Genomic DNA, 6,000 nt, shown 5'->3' with positions numbered 1-6,000 from the left:
CTGCACACGGGTGAGCTTCCATGGTTCTGAGCCTCCTGGCGTGTGTCGCGGCTCACAGCAGTCCCAGCCTCGGAGCCCTGCAGGGTGGAGACCAGGCCTCGCCTGGCTGCAGGGTCAGCGGAGCACGTGCAGATCCCCCTCCGCCCCTTCCGCCCCCACTTCTCCTCCTCACTGGAAACCAGAATCCTTAAGGTGCTGGCTCCAGGGCCTGGCAAGGCAGCCAGGGAGGACCCTGGCCCCAACGCAGGGCTGTGCCTGCCTCCCCTCTAGGCCCAGCAAACTCCAGTTTCTCTCTCTCTCTCCCTCTCTCCCTCTCTCCACTCCCTTCTCCTGTCTGTGAGTCTTTCTGTGTCTCTCCACCCCACCCCCAGCACACACACATGCATGCACACAGGAGACATGCACACACACGCACATGCACACACACATGCACACACAGACACATGCACGTGCACACACATGCACACACAGACACACACATGCACACACATGCACAGAGATATGCACACACGCACACGGAAACACGCACGTGCACACACAGACATGCACACACAGACAGGCACGCACACACACATGCACACACAGACACGCTCACACAGACACAAGCACGTGCACATACAGACATGCACACCCGTGCACACACGCATGTGCACACACACATGCACACAGACACGCTCACACAGACACACGCACGTGCACACACATGCACACAGAGACACGCACACACACGCACATCTGTATAAGGTAAAAGTACTCATGAGCTTGCACAAGCAGCACAGTTTCACACCGACCTTCCTCTCTCTCTGTATGCCTACCCCACCCCCAGCACACATGCACACACACATGCACACACACACACGTGCCTGTGGCACCAGTCCTCTGCACCTCGGTTTTTCTCAGCTCGCCTGACTGGGCGCCCTGCCTGCCGGTGGGGGCTCAGCGGATGCCCCCGTGCTCCGCGGCACCAGGCCCGAGGTGGTGCACACTCCTGCACTGTTGTCGGGATTCTTCCTGCGGGGGCGCAGCACACGGCCCCCCAGCACGGCGACGCTCCCTGCGTGTCTCCGTGCAGGAGTGGTGTTGCAGGCTGTGCAGTGCGGGTGTGTTCGTTCCACTGGGTGTTATGCAATGACTCTCCTGAGAGCTTGGCAGGTTGTACTCCCAGCAGAGCCGACCGGTTCCTGCAGCCATTCACTCAACAGGGACTTACCGAACACCTACTACGCGCAGGCGCAGGGCCATATCGTTCATGCCGGGTTGTCCAACACAGTGACAGACAGCAAGCGGATCAGACGCGCCGGACCAAGTCCCGTGGCCGCAGTGGACCAGCAGGCAGCCTCGGGCGAGTGAGGCCACGTCTTTGTGCGTCGGCGTCCTGCCATACAAAACCTGATAAGGCTAAAAGCACACACACAGGTGCCGACGCCGCACAACTGAAGGTTTGCACGACCAGAGACAGCGGCAGAGCTGTGCACACTCACACACGCAGACACGTGCAGTTTGCACCACTAGACATTTACATGGGTAGAGGTGTTTCTACACAAAGACATCAAAGTGTGCACAGATAACAGGAATGGCCCTGGTGGGGGCCAGGCCAGCTCCCCCACCAGGGGCCCTGAACGGTTTTCTCGCTTACGGAAAACACCTGCTGACTTAGGTCTTCGTTCAAGTGGCCCCGTGTTTCTCACGACCCACCCAGACGTTTCCTCCAGGGCTCAGCCTTCGCCGGCCATCCATGCAGGCGGCTGCTCCCCGGTGCCTCTGGGCGGGAGCAGATGGCGTTTTCTCTCCTCCCAAGAGCATTGCACGGTGAGGCCCGGGGACAGGGTGTTAGCAGAGCTGGGGTCCAGCCGGGTCCCCCCAGCACGTGCGAAGTGGACCACACCTTCCAGCTCCAGCAAGTGGACGGAGAGCATCCACATGGCGGTGTAGCCCCCCGGAGCAGGTGTCGGCTGGGAGCCACCATTCCTCGGCTAACTCTGGACTTGATGACTGAGGACAGTGGCACGATGGCCCCTCCCCCAAAACTCACGGCCACCCAGGGCCTGTGAACGTGGCCGTGGGCAGAGCAAGGTTGCGAATACAGCCACAGTGAGGTCGTGCCGGACCAGGCTGGGCTGCATGGCAGTGACTCAGAGAGAGAGAGGAAGACACGTGGAAGAGGGGTGCGCCAGACTGATGCCCCCACGAGCCCAGGAACACCGAGGAGAGAGGGCCCGGGGTGGACCGTCCCTCGTAGCCACCAGGAACCGACCCTGGCCCCACCTAGGTAGCCAACCTGTCACCTCTGTGACGCTGGGAGAGAAGTGTGTGCTTTGTTGATATTTGATACGGCTGCCCCGGGAAAACCGTGGCGGCCTCGCGCTTGCCTGCATGGGCTGCACCCCCGCGTCCGACCCCTCCCGGCCGTGCTGTCCCCTGGGGCCTGCGGCTGACTCTGTGTGCCGGCTGCTGCTCGAGCGTCCATCCCCGGCCGCGCTGCTTCGCGGGCCCCTGCTGCTCGGGCCATCAGATGACTGTCGGGTAATGACTGTCATTATGTGCCTGTGTGTCGCTGGGCCTGGTGATCTGTCATTGTTAACATTTATGAAGTGCTCAGTCCATCTGCAGAAAATGATAATAATAAAAAATCGCAATGTCTCCCCTCTGACAGTCAGGGCCCGGCTCCGAGCAAAGGGTCCGGGGAGGAGGAAGCACGCGGCGAGGGGGTGCCCAGGCTGGGCACAGGGACTCCGAGGTTGCAGGCTGGGGGTGGCGTAAGCCCCCACTCGGGACACCTGCCCCTCTCTTGCCCACTCGGGACACCTGCCCCTCTCTTGCCAGGCCCGGGTTTGAGATCCAACTGTCGAGCACTCTGAGATGCAGAGGGTGGCAGTTCAAACACTCGGGGCCCCGCCACCCACGTGCGAGTCCCAGGGGAAGCTCCCGGCTCCCAGCTTCCACCTGGCCCAGTCGTGGGCATCTGGGGACTGAACCAGAGAACAGGCACTCACTCCGCCTGCCTCTCTGCTTTCGAAATAAATGAAAACAGACAAGTGGAGGCACGCAGGTTGTTAAAGATCACAGCTCCAGCAGACACGAGAGAGGGTGCAGCCGCTGACCCGACCCCACCTCACCCAGGAAGGAGCCTGGTTCCCGTTGTGCGGTGAAACCCGGGGAGGAATTCACTGATCCCCACTCAGCAGCCCTTTGTCCTGGAGGAGGGGGGGAGGGGGAGGAGAAGGAGGGGGGGAGGGGGAGGAGAAGGGGGGGAGGAGGGGAGGGAGGAGGAGGAGGGGGAGGAGACGCGGCAGGAAGAACCGGACCCCTTCCCCGCATCAGCCCAGTGAGAACACAGCTCAGCTCTCAGCTCTGCTGAGTGCCTGCCTGGCCTGCCAGGTGCATTCTCTCCACTAAACCATGCGACCTTGCTGTCCCCAGGCCGAGTGGGCACTCTCTCTCTCTCTCTCTCTCTCTCTCTCTCGGCTTCTGTCCCCGCTGTTCTGATGGACGCCCGACCCCATTAAACCTTGCTGCCCTGCTGACCACTGCTCTCTGTCTCACATCTAAATTCTTTCCTGCGTGAGGACGAGACTCCACCCCACGCACTTCTGCTAACATCGTTGGCGAGCCAGCCAGGAGGGAAGAGGACCAGCGGTCAGCGCCGGGCAACCTCGCCCTGAGGACAGCTCCCTGTGTAGCCTGCTTCTCCCTCTCTTCTCACCCTGTCTTTTTCACTCTCTGGGGCCAGGAGTCTCCTTGCTGCACCCAGTTAAATGCTGCTCGGGTGCTCACGGCTACAAAATGCTCAGGACAGGACGAGCCGTGTGGACAGAGGAAGGAGCACCAGGCGCCTCTGCCGGCTGAAGACAGATCCGCGTCTCGGGACAGGTGAAGTCCTCTGGGGATACTTCACGGGGACTGAGGCACGCCCATCTCCTTCACGGGGACCGAGGCGTGCCCATCTCCTTCAAGCCAGCCCCTCGGCCCTTCCCTGCTCTCTCGTGCTGCACCACCACCACCCCAGTCCAGCAGCCGTCCTCACTCAAGTCCGGAGGGGAAGTGGAAGTGGCTCGGCCAGCCAGCCAGCCAGGCGGGGCCCCACCCAAGCAAGAGAGCGGCCTTTACCCATTAACCCTCTCCAACCTGAGCGAGGCTTGCCCCCTTCTCTGCAGCCGAGGGCGACTCGTCCTTCAGCCGTCGGCTACAGGAGGCTCTGATCCTCTGCCTTTCGGCGTCCTGGTGAACTTCACTGTCCTGAGTACCGGCTCCCATGCTGATGGCCACGGGGCTTTTCCTGTGCTGCTGTGACTGACCTAGGTGACGAGAGTCTGTGTGCGTCTTGAAGGTTTTGTGTATTTCTGTCGCCATTGTTGAGTCTTGATCGACAGAACTGAATCGTCTTCTTATTCTTAACGTTTGAGTGATTTCCTTAACTCTGATCAGATCTGGCCCACAGCTTGGGGTAAACGCTCAGGCTAAATGTGTTATTTTATTTTGACCACATGGTTGACCCTATGACAGTTTAAGTTCTAAACTGCGTCTTCTGACCTCAGGGCTTCCAGTCAGATCCCTGGACGTCTCGAAGGAGGGGACGCTCAGCGTGGTGAGATGATGGTTGTTTGTGTCAATTCAGATTATGTCAAGTGTATTGCAAGTTTATAAAACGATGCCAAATTTAAGTTGTACTCACATCACTGTTTTTCAGCTTGAGTTGTTTTATTAAAAAAATGGGAGTAAATTCTGCATATGCAAGCTTTTATGTTGTTACTCGGAAGACAGCCGACACAGACTGGCTCAGGAAATGATGTAGCTAGAAACCCTGTCAGTTCACTTGGCTTGTGCGCATCTTTGATGCCGGCCGTTCAGCTTGTTTTGTAAAAGGATAAAGACGTTTCCAACACCGTCAGCACGCGGCCAGCGCCTGTGTTTGCTGCTCAGGATTTCAGGATGTGCAACGCATACCCTTAGCAGTTACTTAAAAACATGGAAACGGGGAGGCTTCGAGATGGTGGAATGGGGTGCTTACTGCTCTGGTCTAGGGGAAGATGGTTAAGAAGGAGTGAGAGAGCTCAATCTCAGGGAAGCGTTAGGGAGAAAGTGGCGCAGGAGACTCCACGCAAATTAGAGGGACACTGTGGACCTTCTTGGGGGGAGTGGACGCCCACAGCTCAGGACCCCAGCAGCCCAGAGCCTCAGCACCAGCTCTGGAGGGAAGCAGCCCAGCCGCTGTGATAAAGCGGCAAGGAGAGCCTGGCGGGAGTCCAGCTTGAAGCCCTGTGGGGTCAGTGCACCTGCCAACCTAGAGGGAAAAGGGGGGCACGTTTCTCTCTCCCCAACCACCTGGCATCAGCGTCCTGTGACAAGTCAAGAGAGGGCCGGTGCCGCTGGACAGACAACAGCTGGGCCAGCTCGTGTCCGTGCCCAGCAACCAGCCGAGAGGAGACGCCCGAGTCTGGCTGGGAGAACTGGCAGGGGCTGGGTGCTTGTGGCTGTGGGAGCCTTGTGTGCCAGGACTGTGAAAACACCGTGGCTGCTTGGGAGGGCGCAGGCTGCAGCTGGGCCTCCGGGCGGTCACTGTGGGCAGCCTGCATGCTCGGGGCTCCCTGGCTCCCTGGTGAGGGTCCTTGCTGCAGGACCCATGGTCACACCGAGGACTGCCGGAGTCCTCTGTGTGGCTCTTGTGGCCGAGTGGATGGATGTTGTACCCACTGGGGCTGGCGCCCAGGCACTGGTCTCCTTGGAGGAGAGAGGAGGTGAGTGGAGACTATGCCAACAGAGCTGATCAAACCGTCTCTCTGATTAAAAAAAGAGAGATTTACCACGCCCAACCTGAGTGTCACCTCGGACACTCCCCTCGCCCTGGAGCAGTGAACAGAGCTCCCGGCCACCCCCAGCCCACACCTCTGGGTGTTCACTGGGGAGCAGACGCTGCACCAAGCCACAGAAGCAAAGCACAAAGATCGAAGCCGTCACAGGCAAACAAACAAAAACAACGACAACAACAAACCAAGTGTCTCC

The sequence above is a fragment of the Lepus europaeus genome, chromosome 5, assembly GCF_033115175.1.
Source record: "Lepus europaeus isolate LE1 chromosome 5, mLepTim1.pri, whole genome shotgun sequence".
Taxonomy (NCBI): Eukaryota; Metazoa; Chordata; class Mammalia; order Lagomorpha; family Leporidae; genus Lepus; species Lepus europaeus.
The sequence above is the reverse complement of the archived record's forward strand: the minus strand, read 5'-3'. Positions refer to the sequence as shown.